Below are 20,189 nucleotides of genomic sequence, written 5' to 3'. Positions count from 1 at the left end.
GAGGGGCATTAGATTAAGCTGACTGCAATAAACATTAAGAAGCAGATTTGATAATGACCCCAAATATGGACCCGAAAGTTCCTTCTGCTGCTACTAATTGATCTAATGGATTTCATATTTGTAACCAGGCAGTGGTTTGTACTGTAAGTTTCTTTTTGTTTGCTGCTTTAGAAAAAATAAGAACTACTAGAACATAACACATACCATATTTGCAGATGTAATTGCCACGAAACGACCCCCCCCAAGCAATTGCCAATAGTGGATTACTAATAGTTTGGAGCAGTTGCACTTTAATTTATGATGGCAAGCTCTGGGGCAGAAATCCTCAGTCACTATGCACACAAATACAATGATATATACGCATATTAATCTATTTTAACAGCAACATGATATTCTAGATCCTCAATCAAATATACACAGCGCTGTCAGAAAGGAAAGCACGATTTACTTTTATTCAGGTGGGGGAAAAAAGATTTTGGGGGAAAAACTGAGACAACAGATTAGTGTCTGAGGTGGGAGTAGATCTGCCATCTCACTGTATGCATCTAGCTGCTGTGCAGTCTTCTCCCTCTTCGGAGGAGCATCCTTGCCTTCCTCAGCAATGCTTCGCTTCATCTCTGTCCATCCACACTCCCCCCCCCGCACACTGCTGTCCCTATTACTCCTCATTTCCTTCTCCCTTTGATCCCACCCAAGTTTCAGTCACTCTGCCACCCTTCCCACTTGAGAGAGAAATTTGAGTGAATCCCTCTCTCTTTTTTTTGAGATTGCCAGGCACAGTGGGGAAGCTAATAACACAGCTGCCTGTGCCACAGTTGTTCTGGCCACTTCAAAAAAAAAAGGGGGGGGGGGGGGAAGGGAAAAAGAAGAGAATTGGATGCTCTACAGCTCTCAAACTGGCACCTTTCAGGAGTGCTAAATGGTCTTAATAAGTAAATAAAATGCAGGCTATTTATCAGAGAAATCAGAACGGTACCTTTGCAGCTGTTCCTGTCTCTGGAGGAAAAAGATATAATTAGGTAGTTTTTTTTTTTTTTAATTAAAAAACCACTTAATTTGGAACCACTCCAGTCTGCTGAGTAAGCGTGTGTCTAGGCAAACTTTAAAATACATTTTCTGCACCAGATAGAAGAAAATCTGAGAAGGAGCCTCCCTGGTTTATTGGATGGGTGTGTATTGGGACAGGTTTAAAAACATTTTAGTGTAGCTGATGGACCATGACCTTTTAGTATCAGTTAAATCCAGATTTATTTTTTTAAGAGGTATGCTATTGAAAGGCACTGGCAGCCAAGTTAGAGAAGTCTGCCATAGTATTTTCACAGGATCATTCCAAGGTATTCTGTTGCTCATGCCAAGCAATAAAAGCTTTCTTTTTGTGCGCATTTCTGGACACCGCTGTGCTCTCAGCACAGGCAAATTATCTCCAAAAGGTACAATTTCACAGCGAAAACTATGTTTTAAACAAGAAAGTTTCACTTTTCTGTATTAAGATAATGAGACAAAAAAAGAGGACGGATTTACATGTGTTGTACATATAAAACGAGAGAACAGGCGTGTACTCAAATATTGTTTTAATTATTTTTCACTTGTAGTCCTCCATATGTTTGCACTGCAGTCACTGAACAATAGAAGAGCTCTCCTGTGGTTCATTTTACACCTGTAAAGTCCCCTGGATACAAATCAAGATTGCGTGGCCAAGTGGATAAAGTATCTGGCTTACCTTGCCAATGAATTCATATGCCCCAGGGGGTTAGAGAAGATGGGGAGAATATGAGGAATTCTATTATTTTCAGTCTTTAGCAGGTTTTCATTACTTTTACCCTTTCTATCTCCAACACCTGAGGAAAGAAACGCCCACAGCTTCAGGTCTTCAATGCAAACACTGCAAAAAATCCCTGCAGTGTCTCTGCTCCGTTCAGGCAAGGGGGGAGGAATCCGGGGCTCCCTCCATGGGTTCCCCCATGCTCCACACTCCGTGTGCAGGAGCAAGCAGGCATGCCTGAGCAATGCCCCAGCAGAGCCTGCTCCCAGCACAGCCTGGCCGAGGCAGTCGCCCCCCCGGCTACACAGCGTCAGGGAAAGCCGCACCTCGGGGACACTTCAGATTTTCGTTCAGCCCTGCCTGTCCCTTTCATACTGCTTCTGATGACCTGCCAGTTATCATCGCTACAGAAGCAATCGAGACGCTCCAGCACTTTTTCCCTACCAGCACACCGGCTGAAGACTCCTGGGTTTCCAGGCCAAGCCTTGCAACAGGCTTCAGAGTGACCTTGGGCACAAGGCACAGCGCCTATGCTGCAGCTCCCTCCCTCCGCAGCCAGGACAGCGATGCTGCCCGGCGCCCGCTTCTTACCCGCTCAGGTTGTGAGGGCTGCCTGGCAAGGACTGGCTCTTCTGTGCGTCCCTCGCCTTCTATAGCAGGCTCAGACCTCCGCTGTAGTCATTACACATTACCGTAATAGAAATAATTAGTGCTTCACAATCATGCAGATTTAATATGCCTGGGAGTCTGACACTAATATATCAATAGCATAGTTTACAGTACATCATTGGTATTCTTTGGGAGCCGTGACCTATATTCTGATATAAAGGATCTTCGAGGTTCCTTTGCAAATAAAAGTAAATGTTAATTAAAGCACTTTTCTTCAAAAGGCTTTCTTTAAAATGACCTACAATTCCAATATTTGTTTTATGGTGCGCACAGATAGGAGGATTCACAGTCTCACAGGAAATGTCATATGAATGTAGGAAGGAAAAAGAAAAAAACCTGTAAGGAGATTAATTCCCTTCTACAGCACATCAGAATCTAGACTTTGGCAATGGGCTACAAGAAGGCTGAAGTGAGAAGGGTACCTATTACAGATGGTTTATGTTTTTAACTGCAGAAAAGGTTTGGATCGGTTTTTGGTTTTAGTGAAAGGGGTGGCTAGGACATACAACAATGAAATGTAGTCTAACATTTGCATTGCTTTCAAGACAGAGGCTTGGAGGTATTTTATTTGCTCTTTCGTAAAATTTTCTCTCTTAAAGAAAATTCTCTTACATAGCTTATTTGAGGTTATATCTTTCTACACAGTCCTTTACAGTGTATTTTCAGTTACATTCACAATGCACTTCAGAACATGAGTTCCCATACAAAATGCAATGCCTTTTGCAGACATAAAAAACGTTCCTCTTTTTGCACAGAACAATTCTTTTTTTGTGCAGTTCTTCCAGTTAGAAGGCCTACTAAAGCTCGGCTAAAATATATGATCTCAGCGTAATATCCTAAGACATTCTGATCACCAACCAATGTTCTTGGTTTTATTAAAAACAAAACAAAAACCAAACCCACAGAGTCCCCAGGGAGTCAGACTCAGCTATTGTTCTTCCATTTTTGATGCAAGTCAGGAGATACCAGACAATACAAATTACTGAGTCACCACTCGCTAAGCTGTATTTGCTTAAACAACAGCTCTCCCAGCTGACCTTTCCAAGTTAGCAGAAAGCACATACAGACAAAAAAGTGCTCAGTGTTCAAAAACCCAAGTGCTTTTATGTAGCCAGGTATGCCGTGGAGCTGGGAAAGAAGGAAATCAGATGGACGTCCCAGTGGGGAACCGCTTGAGTTGGAGCTGACTTGGATGGGTTTGTTCTGCAAGAAAGTGGGGACAGAGAAGGGTGGCTCACGGCTACAGGGTGTAGGCAGAAAAGGGGGAGGCAGACCGATGAGGCCCTAGATAAATAAAGGAAATATCTACATTCTAGCACACAGGATACTTAAGGATAAGCAGGGCTTCCCTAGCAAACAGGCACATAGGACTCGGAAATTGATTCAGGACAAGGCGTACAGCAGCAGTCTGCTTCTTTCAGCACTTTTTCTTTATCCTGGAACTCACCAAACAGAAGATAGATTACACTTTATAATGTAAGCCTCCTGAGGGGATGCTGCTAAAACACTGTCAGCAGAAAGAAAAAAAAGTGTTCAAAGTGTGCATGTAGGGTTAGGGACTCCACATTTCAACTGATCTCCAGCTGGAGATGAGATGCATTTGCATGTGCTCCCCTAGCTGAAGACCTAATATTCATTACAAAAGCTATTTCAAAATAGTTCCAGCTTAATTTTTTTTATTCACACATAACCCATATGAAATTAAAAATTTTATGTAGCTACACTTCAAACAATCTTGCCTACCTCCAGCAAGATCTGCAGAGAGATTACTTTCAGTTTCATTTGGGTTTGAGTCAGGCCTTCAAATAAAGGCCAGAATTTACTTAATTACTGTAGTGCTGACGGGCTGTCTGCTGAGAAACCCTTTTGCACAAAGCATTGTGTATAGAAACAAAAATAAAGTGACCCCTGGCCCAGAAAGCTTACTTGTCATGGTTTCAGCATCCCTCTACTCTGTGAGTGAGTGGCTTTTGTTAATGATCACTGTCATTTTCCTGACATTTAACGGAATGAACTTTCTTTGAAGAAATTAAGACAGACACGGGAAACATCTCCATAATCCAGAGTACTGAAGATTACGTTTCTGCATTTTACAAAGCAGTTTGGATTCACTGGTTGCTATTGTGACCACATTCTTAGATCCCTGTGACAGAGGGGAAGCCGGGGCTTTGGCTCACATTCCCTCAGCAGAGATTTGTGGTAGCCTAAGGCATTGTCACTCCTCTTGGTCTTTCTGCCTTCACAGAAGTCAGCAGAAGAGCATTTGGGCAGGCATCTCAGCCATTGCTGTTCAGAGTCCAGGGTATTCTTGCAAGCTCACGTTCCTGTGCAGTGCAAGCTCCCGTGCCAAATTACGAACTGGAGTGGGTAACTTTCACGTTGAGATGAGGTCAGTAACCCCCAGGAAGAGGATGGAACAGCTAAATTTGCAAAGCTTGTCTGAGTGCCCACAACACCCATTTCCTACATTTGTTCCTTGCGATCATTTGATGAGCTATTACACTTTTTTTTATTTGAATGAAGCTCTCATTTGCTAACCTACACCCTGATCCTTCAACCATGTTTCCATATGTTAATCTTTCCTACCTTGAGGAGTCATAAATAGGATGGAAGTTACACACTCAGATGCTGTTTGCAGAATTGGGCCATAGGCTCAAGTATCAGTGTAATAAATTCAAAGCCAAGCAAAAGCTTGACTAGATTTGCTTCCAGACTAAGCAAGACTAGGTTTTGCCCTCAGTTTCTGAGAAAAGGCTTTCTTAGGACAAGTGCATATTTAAAATGAAATTGAGAACAGCCACAAAAGGTTTCAATGCTTGGGCTGTGGGGTTTTTTTACTTTTATAAAGAATATGCTATATTCGTTGTCTTGTCATAGGAACGGTATCTTTTACTGTTCCTACAGTTATAAGAGGGAAAAAAAAATTACATTCAAAAATAAGATCTCCATATAAAAACATCTCACTGGCTACATGGAGGAAAGTAAAGATTTTTACAGATATTTGCTTTTGTTTATCTCTGTTTCCAGTGAACACTGAAAGTGTAGCTCTATAGAACCACATCCTTAAAAAAAAAAGGGGACAAAATGTGCTCAGCTAGTACCTCCATGAGATCATACAGCAGAAAAATAATCCTCGCTCATAATCCAAATACATGGAAGGATGGAAAGAATGTTCTATGGAAAACTGTCTTACTGGAATTTAAGAAGAGGATTTCTGTAATGTGTGGAAAACAAATATGTTTTAATAGGTTGCTGCTTTAAATGACTGAATTTATTTCCAAGAAGGTCATGACCATAAAGTAGAAAACTAACTCTTCCTTCAGAGCAGTGGCAAAAGGGGAACAGAAAATAGCGACACTGAAATGTTGTCTTTGATCTCTTAGAGGAAGTGGCAGAATGTTGGTGGGGTTTTTGTTGTTGTTGTTGTTTTGTGGTGTCTTTTTTTGGTTTGGTTTTTTTTTTTTAACGGTTTCTTTTAAAAAAACCCTCTGTATTTTTCTCACTTTTCTCAGTTTGGAGTCAATAAATTATCTGTAAAAACATTTAAACAAAACCAATCATGTCAGTAATGCATTACTATTAATTTCTCAGTGTTTTCACCTTTCTCTGACAATTGGGGGAAAAAACATGCCTATGATGTACTTCATTTTCATGTCCCAAGCACCTGACTGCTCTGTTCACTCCTTTCCTATGGCCATTAAAACAAGCATAGTAGTATGCAACAGTCAAGAACTTAAAATACAATTTTTATTTTTTTTTTCCCCCAGTGTCAACTTAAATAGTTTTCCCTTTCCTTCTGAAATTTCCTGCCTGTGTAACTGGTAAGGGAAAGGAATTATCTTGTGGATCAGAAAACTAAGCCAATCCCTTCCAGCACATTTGTTGCCAAATCTGAGTGAAGATTAATACTCTGGGCAATAAGAACCAAAGTAGGATGCGATACAAAAACTGCTCTCAAAATCCAGCTTACTAGACCCATTGCTTGCAGACCCCTAAACATCCTCCAGTGGTAATGCAGACCTCAGAAAGCAAACTGATGCTTAATGAAACAGGCCTGCCTTTCTCATCAGCTTTCATGGTTCGCGCAAGTGAGGCAAAACATGGACTGGGTAAAAGAAGCGAACAAGGTAAATAATGTAATGTTGCATAGAAGCGGGTGTTTCACACAGCCAAGCAGATAGGAAGCTTGGTTGGCTACAAGGGGCCTGCTCCAGACGATCTTATTCTGGGTCCTTTCACCAAACCCTCAAACAGCCTTCAGAGTCAAAACCTCAGAGAGCAACTTGAGTAAGACAACGCTCTGGATTCCTACAGACACTCAGGCTTTGCCTATATGCAGTTTAAAAGGTGTGACATTGGCAGGCATTAACTGGCGTAAGAAGAGTGTACATCAAACAAGCCGTGTTTGCGGCAACCTGAGCTTTAACTCCTTTGGCTTGAACTAACTAGAAGCGTGGACTGCCTTCTGCATACTGAAAGGCACCAGTCAGCAAATATTGGACATCTTATTCTGTATTAGTCCACACAACACCTAAACTAAGCAATTTAGGGCATTCAATAGAAAAGACACGCACAGCATCCTATTAGCAGTATAGTTTTTCATCTTTGGTTAGCAACCTCTGCTCCCAAACAGATCTTGCAGAATTTCACATCTGGTTAGGTCCCTTCCTTTTCTCAAGTCTTTTTGGCACTTACTCAGTATGCTTTCACTGCCACGTCATTCTGAAGTCTTCCCGAAGCTAGAACGCCAGTTTGTTTCAGTAAGTTTCACCTGTCCAAGTACTTTGGGATACAGCCACCTCCCACATCTGAAAACCCCCTCAATTTGGGCTGGTTTGTTACTCTCTGTCATGTAACTGCAACCTTTCCTATCTCAAACTGGGCACCCAATGATATTTTTAAGTGTCTTCTGGCCTACAATACTGTTATACAGCCTTCTGAAACCTGATACTACAAGCAGAAGGATGTCCTTCTGGACAACCTGTGGTCCCTTTGCACAGTTCTGGGAATTTCTCAAGCCTCATGCACTTGCCTGCCTGCTGATGGCTCTGGAGTTCTCTTCTTCGATGGGGCTTACAAAGCAGATGCCACCCTTGGAAAGTTCACGCTAGCAGATTAAATGCCGAAGAATCTGCTAAGGCTGCGAGAAAAGAGGATGCTGATCCTGGTGTTCCATCACCCCCGCATTTTATTACTCATACAAAACTGTATGTGAACAGTTACCCCATGTGTTAAAGATTTACAGATGACATTAAAAGTAACTAAACCAAGAACAGCATCTCACTGAACAAACAAATGCAAACGCAAGTTAGATCGTTTCTAAATGGAAAGACTTAGCTTAAAATGATAAAGCTCAGCTAAAAGTGAAACTTCAGTTGTTCAGTGAGAGCACCAAAATCAAATTCTCAGAATGCATCGTTCTGCCAGACTATTTAATATTTCTTTCAGTCAGGGAGGTTTCCGGTTTCTCAGAAAAACTTCTGGCCCTCAGTAGGTGGTGCTGTAGCCCTTCAATCTACCCAGGAGTAAAACAGCCCTGTTTCCAGCGCAGAAGTGAATTTCATGGAGTAGTATAATCAATGTCACCTCACCACTCAGCAGGGGGGAGGAATCTACGCTGAACTTGTAAGTTAAATACTTACACAAGCTCATAGTTCGGATGGCATTTAAAGTCAGCAGTTCCCGTCTCACTTCATGCACAGATATCATCGTACCATATACTGAACAAAAGAAATCAGTGATTGTACAAGAGAACTGCCAAATTATCAAATTGCCGTATCTATAAAAAAATTAGAAATAAAGAACTGTACAAATATTTAGCCCTTTCTACATCATATTCTAAAATCCTGTGAGCACTTCCATCAAATGATCCAAACAAACACTTGAAGAAAATAGAAAATAATGGTATTGATATTGTTCCAAGGGACGAGTTCTGGCTATTAAAGCTGAACATGTCTGTGAGATGGGTTATTTACAACCACGCTGTGAAACGGGCAAAATTTTCGATCATTGCCCCGAGGGACACCAAGAGGCCTTAGCTGCCCTAGGCAGCCTGCCCCCATCCCTCATGGCCACCCCTGCGCGTGGGCCCAGGACCTCCCTGCAAGCACAGCCCTGACCTCGTCCCGGCAGGGCTACGCCGCAGGTTGGCTGTGCCCGTCCCCGTCCCCTGCAGCCTCCCTTACCAGGCAGGGGCACCAGGGCATCCTGGTCACAGTCCTGTACGAACCTCAAACCCACATCGCAGCTGTGTCTCTGCTGCTGCCGACAGGACTCCAGACCTGACTTGTTACCCTGTCTCCCCTGGGACTGTCGGTGGTCCCTGCCAGTCACCACCCCAGCCCTGATCAGAGCACCCTGTCGGAAAGGGCATGGTGCTGCCCGTGCTGTGGGTGCCCTCGGCCCCGGCTTGCTCTCCCTCATTGGGGGAGCGCCGCTCAAGCTGCTCCCTGACATTACGTGCAATGAACAACTACATTCATTTGTTAAGACAAGACCATGCAGTGATCCGTCTCACAAATGCATAAAAGTCATCCACACTACGACAGACAGGTAAGGAAGAATGGAAGTATTTCATGGAGACCTATCTCCCAGCTCCTACAGAAAACCCTCTGAGACCAATGAATGTTTCTTCTGTTCATCTCACTCGCTCACGTATCAACCTATCTTCTCCAGCAACGTGGGAGCAAGCACTGACAAATCTGCTGGAAAAGTTTCTGATCTGATCAGAAAAGGATCTGACACAGAGAGCTCATCAGTCACCCAATAGCTACTTCAAGGATCTAAACTTTAAAGAACAAAAAACCCCCAACCAACCCCCCACCCTCTTCATGTTGTAGAAGGAAGGGAAAAGCACTCCTTCGCAATTTTTTCCAGCTACTTTGGAAGTGCTATGGTGGAAACAGAATCATCAAGGTGTTGCTCTTGCAGGAGGGTTTATTTATAGGAAACAAGGATCTGACCACTAATACGGCCAGACCCAGTACTGCAGGTCTGACGTACACAAAACCTCTGCTGAAATCCGCAACAGTCGGAAGTGAGAACGGGAGGTTGGGATGGAATTTTGCCATGGTGTTTATTTCCATATCACTGCCCATGTCTAGGGTCAATCCTAAGATGAAAAATCAATGCTAAAGTATTTTAATACTTGTGCAATATATATAAAAAAGATATTTTCTTTTTGCATATCATAGTTATACATGTAATTATTAATATATCGTATGAAAATACTGTACGCACCACCATTCACAAGGCTACAACAGATGCATCAAGAAAGCATAACATTTTACATGTCACCAGGAAACAGGCACCAGAACCTGGACATGAACAGTACTACATGAGAGGGCTGTCAAGTCTGATGCCAGAAGCACCAGGTGAACGATGAAATATCATCTCGAATCCAGAGACGTCAATCATGCATGAATGAAGTGGCCCAGTCCTGCTGTACAGAAGAAGGACTCGTACTGCGTTAGGGACAGATATTAGGGCTACAAAGATGGAGGACAGGTGGCGAACTCTGTGTTTCGAATGAGCAGATTACCTTCCAGCCCTGTTTTATTCCCTGAATAAGGATGAACGCGGAAGCTGATTCCACTGCGTGAATAAGGCCTAGTCTACTAAAAATGCACCGGTTTAAAGGAGTTTCTTAAAGATTTTACTCAACTCCTACCCTTTTGTGGAAATCTCTGGTTCAGATAGCTCACACAAAGCTGTAACTGACAAGTCCAAAAGACTCTGCTTTGGTTTACTGAATCAGTTAAGGCAGTCTAAGTTTGGAAATCATCTCACCTCAATCAGAAGACCTCCTCAAAGCCCCGGTTCTTGAAAGGAGATCAAAAGAATCTTTTCAGATGAAACTACCTGAACTGTGCAAGAAATATTTAAGACACGTGTATGTAGTCAAGGAGCTATATGGTAGTTTTATTTGTAAAATACTTTATTCCTAACAGCAAAATACTGTAATTTTATTTTATAAAAGTTAGCAAAAATTGATACAGTTGAAACAGAAATGAAGAAAACTATTTCTACTTTTATTCAATTATTCAATTCTCTTTTCAATATGGAAGCTATAGGTATGCACCACACTAACAGATTTCAGTGCCAGACAGGTCATTCAATAAATATATCATTCTACCATTAAAATCTGTGAAGGACAGTGAAAAAGTTTCATAAAACTACTGAAAAAATATAAGCATTTTTGGCTTTTTCTGAGGTTTGGAACTACTAATATCTACACACAACAAAGTCCTTGGCATTTACAAGAACGATTGTATAGAACAGTAACAGCAGAATTTGTTAGTAGTAAACCAGAACGAATTTGCAGTACAACATTTCTAGTAAAAAAAAAAAAAAAAAAAATCAGAAATACAGCTTATTTCTTAAATCCTACAGAAGACTTCTGCAAGGAGGTGGTAGGGGAAACTTAAATTACTAATTTCGTATCTGATAAGGCCATTGCATATCCTAACTTGCAATAAAAAAGCTGATCCTATACGGTACATAATAAACACTGCCCATTTGTTATGAACAGAAGTTAAAGTGAGAACAAGTAACTTCACTGTTTTAGCCTATTGCTAACAAAAAACCAAACCATTAAACCTTTGCCTTGGAGAGGACAGATTTAGTTAAAGCTTGTTCTGCTATATACAGGCATAATTTTGGAAGCCACAGTTGCATCAACTTTCAGAGGCAAAATTGGTTCCCTGTGTCAGCCTTCTGAGAAGCTTCTTTCTGTGAAGAAGTTGGGACATCTGAGACTACGCTCAGACATAATGCAAGTGGCAAGGCAAGTTCACACACCAGTCAGCCAATACGCAGACAGTGAGAGGACTTTGTGACTGATGCTGGGAAAACGAGTAACAGAAAGGCATATACCGAACACTTCCTCTTTTGAAAACAAACAAAACAAAAAAAACCCAAACCCAAATAAATCTTAGTGTTGTGTGGATAGAAAGGAAAGGCAAGGGCATGAATATTTATTATTGACAATAACTTCTTCCTCCAACTAACGGAGGAGCCAACAAGGAGAGGTGCTTTGCTGGACCTCATACTCACCTACAACAAGGGGCTTGTTGAGAATGTGAACATCAAAAGCAGCCTGAGCTGCAGTGACCATGAGATGGCGGAGTTCAGGATCCTGAGGGGAGGGTAAAAAGCAGGCTCACAGTCCTGGACTTTAGGAGAGCAGACTTTCATCTCCTCAAAGATCTGCTAGGAAGAGTCCTATGGGATTAGGGCCCTGGAGAGAAGATGGGCCCAAGAAAGTTGGTTAAAATTCAAGGATTGCCTCCTGCACACTCCAGAGAGATCCATCTCAATGAACAAGTACGGCAAAAATGCCCAGAGGCCTGTGCGGATGAACAAGGAGCTTCCGGACAAACTCAAACACAAAAAGGAAGCATACGGAGGGTGGAAGAAAAAAACAAGTAACCTGGGAGGAATGTAGTGACATTGTCTGAGCATCCAGGGATGAAGTTAGGAAAGTTAAAGCCCAACTGGAATTGAATGTGGCCAGGGATGTCAAAGACAACAAGAAGAGCTTCTCTAAGTACATAGGTGACAAAAGGCAGGCTAGGGAAAATGTGGGCCCACTGCTGAATGAGACGGGGGACCTGCTGACACAGGACACGGAAAAGGCTGAGGCACTTTGACTGCTTTGCCTCAGTCTTTATTAGCAAGACTGGCCTTCAGGAACCCCAGGTCCCGGAGACCAGGGGGAAAGGCTGGAGCAAGGAAGACACACTGGGTGGAAGAGGATCTGCTCAGGGAATCCTTAAGCAAACTGGACATACATTAAGTCCAAGGGGCCTGATGGGATGTGCCCATGAGTGCTGAGGGAGCTGGCTGATGTCATAGCGAGGCCACTCTCGATAACCTTTGATCGATCAAGGCGAATGGGAGAAGTGCCCGAAGACTGGATGAAAGCAGATGTCACTCCTATCTCGAAGAAGGGCAAGGAGGAGGACCCAGGGAACTACAGCCCAGTCAGCCACACCTCCATCCCTGGGAAGGTGATGGAGCAGCTATCCTGGAAACCATTTCCAGGCACACGAAGGACAAGAATACCACCAGGAGTAGTCACAGCATGGCTTCACCAAGGGGAGGTCATGCTTGTCCAACTTGATAAACTTCTACAATAAAGCGACTGGCCTGGTAGATGAGGAGAGCAGTGGATATTGTCTGCCTTGACTTGAGGAAGGTCTTCAACACTGTCTTCCATAAGATCCTCACAGACAAGCTGTTGATGTATGGGCTGGATGAGCAGATAGTGAGGTGGACTGGAAACTGGCTGAATGGTTGGGTCCAGAGGGTGCTGATCAGCAGCACAGTCTAGTTGGAGGCCAGTGACTAGTGGTGTACCCCAGGGGTCAATACTAGGTCTGATCCTGTTTAACATCTTCATTAATGATCTGGATGATGAGGCAGAGCGTACCCTGGGATGTCCTAGTGGACACAAAGTTGAACATGAGCTAGCAATGAGCCCTTGCCACAGAGAAGTCTAATGGTACCCTGGGCTGCATTAGGAGGATGTTGCCAGCAGGCCGAGGGAGGTGATCCTTCTCCTCTCCTCAGTACTGGTGAGGCCACACCTGGAGTGCTGGGTCCAGCTCTGGGCTCCTCAGCACAACAGAGGCACAGACATACTGGAGAGAGTCCAGCAAAGGGCCATGAAGATGACGAAGGGACTGGAGCATCTCTCCTGCGAGGGAAGGCTGACAGAGCTGGAACTGTTCGATCTAGAGAAGAGAAAGCTCAGGGGTGAATCTCATCAATGCGTATAAATACCTGAGAGGAGGGTGCAAAGAGGACGGAGCCAAAAGGACAGAACCAGGCTCTTCTCATTGGTGCCCAGTGGCAGGACCAGAGGCAATGGGCACAAACTGAATCACAGGAGGTTCCCTCTGAACATCAGGAAACATTTTTTTACTGCGACAGTGACTGAGCCCTGGCACAGGTTGCCCAGGAAGGTTATGGAGTCTTCATCCTTGGAGATATTCAAAGCTCTCTGGACATGGTGGTGGACAACTGGCTTTAGGTGGCCCTGCTTGACCAGGGGGAGTAGATCAGATGACCTCCAGAGGTGCCTTCCAACCTCAAGCATTCTGTGAGTCCGAGAAGAATCACTGCAGATCTTTCAAGATTTTATGTTAACAAAGGCAGGATGACAAGTCTCTAGAACAGCAGCCTACCCAGACAGTAAAGGAAACATGCCTAGCCTTGTAGACCTGAGTATAACAAGCTACGATTATGAGCCTGAGAAGGCGTACCAGTGATGCTGGTCATCTCTGACTGCACACCACCAGTACAGCATGTGTCCTCAGTTTTAACTTAAGGACCAATGACTTGAAGCTGATGGAAATTATTATTTCTCAAATCTGAATCAGGATCCAAATCCTCTAGATGAAAGTTGCAGCACATCTGCAGCATCCACACCAGCGGATGAGTCATATGCCACTGAACAGCAGACCAAGCCCCTGAAGAAGTATTTTCTTTAATTTTCATAAAGAAAAAACAGAACCAACCATTGGACTGTTTGTTCTGGATGCTTTTCTTGTGCTTTTGCAGAGCTAAATCAGAGCAAAGAAAATATTACCAACTGTACTTACATTGTTGTCTGCCTCTTTCCTTATCCTACAACAAAGACTGCTATAGAAGGCAAAAAAAGTGAGAGATCTATAACAAGTTAGCTAGATGCAATAAAAAAAATATTTTTTTCCTTTCTGCATTAGATATTTTTGCTTAAAATATCCAATTGTCAAAGCAAATTTCATTCCTCACACATAATGAGATAATTTAGCTGGCTATGAGTCTTCCTCCAAGGAGGACCATTCTTTCCTCTCCACATTTCTATCTGCTTCTGCTGACTTGATGCGCAGTGCATCTTTTCAAATCAGTTTAATCTTTCAGAGTCAATGAATCATGAGAAGAAGGTGCTTTTAGGGGAGACCACATTGCAAATGCTACAGGGAACAGTGGAAGTAATTTCTAGGGAGCACAAATGCTACTTATACAAGGAGTGAGGGTTCCCAAGTCTTCTGCTAACTTTGGTCTCATGAAATAATACTATTTAGTGCTGCTGACAACTCAGTATAATAGGACAACTCAATGTAACAGGCTTCTATATGGGATTTACAAAAACGTGCTAAATTAAGATTTGAGACAGATGTTAGAGAGCTTCAGTCCGCGAGATTGATAGTGTCACTTTCAAATGGCTTTACTGAAGTGGGACTCTGTGGAGGACTCTTTGCACTCAGTGATGGCACTGCCAAGACTTTCCGGCGGATTCCAACTGTAGCCTTTTTATGGTCATGTCTGAGACTGCGGATTGTGCTGTTTATGGCAGCCACGCATGCCTTCCAATCATATCCAGTTTCCTTTAGATCAAAGGATGGATAATTCTCTTGAAGAAAGTCTAAAAATAAACAAGTATGTAATAGTGAGTTATCAATTATTTATGCAAGCTATATACTCTTTTTGGATGTAATTAAGCCAAAACAAGTGCATGCTACCAAAACAGGACAGCTATGCATATTATGAGGCTTGAAGAGCAAAGCTAGAGGGCAGATATTTTCCCTCCCCCTTTCTGTTTAATTTCAAAATGAGTAACAAAAGGTCTAAACATAAAAACAAAATATGCACAGAAAGCATGTAACCATGTATGTGGGCTTGATCCCTTGAAGTGCTGACTAACTTCAGCTTCTAATGTGGTCAACCAGAGCAAAGAAATCTCAGGCTCCATTTCAGAATGACCAGTATTTGGCAGGACCAAGCCCTCCTTCAGAGGATCTCTGACAACTATATTCACTAAAATGAAACACAGCAATTCAACATAACACAGCTGTAGAGGAACAACAGTGACAGAAAAACTGCAAAAGCCTGTTCCTTACCATATTGCAACAAGATCAGTAAACAAATACTTGAGTTCAGTAGCAATGGGATAAATAAGGTAACACTACGGCACCTTTCTCCCCTTCAGCAAGTAAAATGAGTTTTAAAAACAGATTTTAATTTTTATTTTTCTTAATTACTGAGGAGTGATTGTCCTTCTGAGCTTAGCTGAACTACATGTTTTCTTTAAGCAAGCCCCTAAAAGACTTAAATAAGCACCAAAAAGGAGTTCTCAGCTGTAATTTCAAATCAAAGGCAATACTATTTCTACTTCTCTGGTTAACATCTAGATTTACCTTAGTAGAATGAAAGGTATAGGTAGTTGATATTATGTCAATTTTGTTTTTCCATTGCTCTCACATCTAGTAGCAAGTAAAAATCTAATATAGTATCATTGTTTACAGTGGGTATTTTAACTTGTAGTTCCAAACCTGGAAACCTATTTTGCCAGAAGAGCATGGGTCTGAAGGAAGAAAATAACAGAGAGAAAAACTTGTGCTCTTGCAGTTAACTCTGCTCAGGGCGGGGGAGGGAGCGGGAGAGCACCTTAGGGTCTTTCATTCCCAGGATGCTCCTGTAATAAACTATGCTGACAAAGGATACACAAGCTGTTGGCTGAAGCAGCAGCCAGGCTCTCTTCCCCTCCATCCCCGACAGCAAATTCAAGAAAATGCTTGGCGTCAGAGCTACAGCACAGAACAGGAATTCCTATTACCAGGCCTACAGAGCCTTTGTACATGGCCCATGAAACAGCTTTCAAATGATGCCTTTTCTTTCACAGAAATTGACCAACTGCTGGGACTACAGTAAGGCTATGCAGGGCCCCTTCCCACTTTGCAGGGTTACATTCAGGGAGCTGATGCTGCCATCCAATCAGGCTCTGTTATAATGTTAAAGAAAACAGGGCCAGGGACTGCCCTCTGGCCCCAGAGCCAAGTGACACGGCCTGGCTGCAACCACAACACGGAGGACTTTGTCTCTTATCTGCTCTGGAGCCTATGTAGTGTTCCTGCAGCCCTAAGACACACTTAATATATCTTTTGAATGCTTCTTAAGCTCAAAATGTCATGACACAAAATATGTGTACTATGGGAGTATGTGGAGACATTTAAAGTGGCAAAACTTCCCAGGCTAGCGGTGAAGGAATATATACAGTTTGGGAAAGCCCACTCTTATGCATAGTCTTGCCATATTGGCACTGGTTTCTGGCATGCTCTGTCCCTCAAGCCATGCCCAGACATCACCCCAGAGAGTGCAAATCCTAGCTCCATTTTATTTAGCGCTATTGCTGTACCCTCAGAGGCAATCTTGCCCCACCTGCGGAGCTGCTAGGCTGCACTGTCCAGATCTTAACAACCCTTTCAATCTCCCTATACTCCAGACATGGAGGAGAAGCAGTTTCAAGATTTGTTAGGAGATGCACGTTGCAAAAAAGTGTGATGAATCACAGAATATCTCAAGTCAGAAGGGACCCATAAGGATCATCAAGTCCAACTCCCTGCTCCTTGCAGGACTACCTAAAACTAAATCATATGACTAAGAGTGTCATCCACACGAGGGTAACTAGTCAAATATGCAACCTTACCAACCCAGTGAGCACTATCCCACAGTGATGTCATAAGGACACAGGAGGAAGTAAAACCCTACATCAAGCCAGTGGTGTCAGGAAATGTTGAAGGCACTCCACTATTACACTGCCTGCAGCCTGGGATCCAGTCCAGTAAATAACATCCCACAAGCAAAACTTAAGAATTCCTGGCAAAGCATTTTGTCTTCAGGTTTCTCATAGAAAAAGCCAACTTTAACAATAAAAATACGACAAGAACACAGAAAGTTAAAGAAAAGGTGGAAAGATTTCTGTATTGCATGACCAAACATTTTCAAATATGTTGAACTGTCTCTTTAAGATACTGTAATAGCCATGGAGCAAATGGCCACCAAAAACTTGATGATCTTTGCCCCAACACCATTGTTTGTGCTGGCCATGCTTAAATCTTACCAGATAATGCCAACTTTTCTTCTGTGTGATAACCCATACACCTTTTCTACCTACAACCTGCTTCACATTCCTCCTCACTTGCTACATAACTGTTATGCTAATTGTACTGTCACAGTTCTGCTTGCTTTATCCAGCCTTGCAGGAGGGACCAAATGAGACTAACAGAAGACTCCCTCTCAGGAAGACACATGGATCAGTGTTCCAAAAGTCTTAATACTGAAGCGAGAACAATGCAGAAGGCAAACTGCTACAACTCCAATCATAACATACCCTCCCTCTGCTTCTGGAACAGTATTTGCAAATAGAATAAATTACACCAATTTCCTGAAGACATCCTGGATTCATGTAAGCTGAGGAAACTGCAAAACTGTCCATATTCCTACAGTGGAATAGGCTGTTACACGTTATTTGAAAAGATACACTTCAGTAAAGATTCGTTATTCAAATAGCTCAAACTGGTCTGTTCAAAATGCTGCCTGTTCACTTGGCAGCAGTCCTTATCCCACCTGTAGCTTCTAAACAACTAAATCATTTGCTGGGACTTTTTCTCTCAATGGAGCCTCTTGGCTGAATAGGGACAGCTGACCTCTGAGCCCTTAGAAGGGCAAGGCACTTGAATCTGTTCCCTTCCGATCACAGTCACTCAGGCTGTGAGGGACCTCGAGAGGTCTCTACTCCAACCTTCTGCCCAAGGAGGGACAACTCTGAGGTCAGACCAGATTGCTCAGGGCTTTGTCCACTGAGGTGTGGAAAAAGGATGGAGATGGCACAACCTCACGGGGCAACATGCTCCGCTGCTTGTTTGTCCTCATGGGGAAAAGGAGCCGGCTCATATACAATCTGAACCTCTCATTTCCATTTATGCCTGTGGTCTCTCATCTTCCCACATTCAATGCTGCAAGTAGCTTGACTCTAGGAGGAGTTTACTGAGAAGATAGATAGTGGCAGGCTGCTACTAGGTCCCCTTGGAGCCTTCTCTTTTCCAGACTAAATAAGCCCAGTTTCCTCACCGGGCAAGTGCTCTAGTTCCCTGTCCCTTTTGGTGGCCTTCCAGCTTTATCGATATCTCTTTCTTGTACTGGGGGACCCAAAATTGGACGCAGTAATCCAAATACAAACTCACGAGTGCTAAACAGAGGGAGATAATCCCTTCCCTTGATCTGCTGGCTGTGCACCTGTTAATACAGTCCCAACTTGCTGTCAAATGCAAATCCCATGAGTGTTCTCCACTGTCTCCAAGTCATAGATAAAGATGTTAAGTTACTCTCCTCTGGGACTGCTTCCATCTCCCACTGTGTTGCCCTTTCAAGCAGATGCCATGGAGACTGAGTTTCCTCATACAAACCAGGTTTGTGATCTGGAGACTTCCTTGAGTTGCTTAAATACAGCTTCATCTACTTTCTCTCAACTTGTTCCACTGCTTGCACTAATACCTGTCAGAACAGTTTCACAGACTTGTTTCTGAAGCTCCATGGTTTGTTCATAGGATACAAAGTTAATCACTCTCGTTAATTTCCCCACATTATCATTTGAACAGATATTTTCTCATTTACCTCTGAGAGCATTAATTCTGTTGCAGTCCAGTGGGCTCATGCCACGTTCAAGATTACCATATACATTGCTTTTTACCAGCACATCTTCAGTGAACATATGACGAATTAGGTAGCGAGCTGACAACTCTGGCCGAGACTTCCCCTTAGCTACATAAATGACTGAGAAAGGCAACTGAACATTGCGCCATGGACTTCCAAGAAGTTCTGGAAAGGATGTCAGAGAGAGAGAGAGAGAGAGACAGAGAGATTTTACTTATCCAATACTGACCATGCTTCAAAGTGGCTGTATTACACTAAAACTAGGACACAAAAAAATTCTCCCCAAAACTACTGTACTTGCTTGGAAAGACCAGAGCAAAACCATAACACTACAGCTAATACTAAAATGCAACATAATGCAGACAAATGTCCAAGTAGCCAAAAAACCCTGTCTGTTTTACAACAATGTAACAGCACTTCTGATATGCTTTCAGCAATGCTAACAGTGTAACCTGCATTATTAATGATTGCTTTCTAAATCGTCTTCATCTCATGTGAAAAGATGATGCTATTCCAATTACATAAGTAAATAAAAGTTCTGCTATTTCAATGGTGCTTAGATCCTGTAAGTGGAAACTGAAAAACAGTGAACAGTTTTTTAACTACTTCAACCTGACTCCACTGCAAACATTAAAACAAAACAAACAAACAAACAAACAAAAAAAAGCAAACTGTGTAGTAAATCAGGAGGTCTGTGGGATCAGACTAACAAATCTTGGGTGCAGGAGCAGATCTGATAGAGCCCCAAAGTGATTCTAATCAAGTAAATTATTTCCAAGGGCAACTAATCTCAGGTCATTTTCCTTGAAGCTCTCTAGAGGCATCACACGCTGTACATGGAATTTTTTCCAATCCTTTTGTATATTGTGCATTTTTATTTAAAAAAAGTATAAAGGCTACTTTAGGATTTTTATTGTCCTAAATTGCCAGTTTTACAGAAAAGTGTGGTTTTCTTCTGAAATTGCAATACCATTCAATAGATATTCTGAGCTAGCTTACTCCATTAAGGTAGAATATCTACCAAATAAAAAAAACCAGGGCAACTGTGAAATAATTCTTGAAAAATAATTATTCAGAGAAACTGAACAGAATATCTTACAGCTGAACTTTCCAGTCTTACAGTGGATAGTCATTATGGGACATGGGTAGATGCAAACATATGTTCTATTAGTCAGATAATGTTCTTGTTTGCCCCCATGAAGACTTACTATATATATACACCGTGACTGCCTTAAGATGGAAAGAAGAGTCACATAGTTCAGCAAATCCCTTTACTACA

The sequence above is a fragment of the Gymnogyps californianus genome, chromosome 1, assembly GCF_018139145.2.
Source record: "Gymnogyps californianus isolate 813 chromosome 1, ASM1813914v2, whole genome shotgun sequence".
NCBI lineage: Eukaryota > Metazoa > Chordata > Aves > Accipitriformes > Cathartidae > Gymnogyps > Gymnogyps californianus.
The sequence above is the reverse complement of the archived record's forward strand: the minus strand, read 5'-3'. Positions refer to the sequence as shown.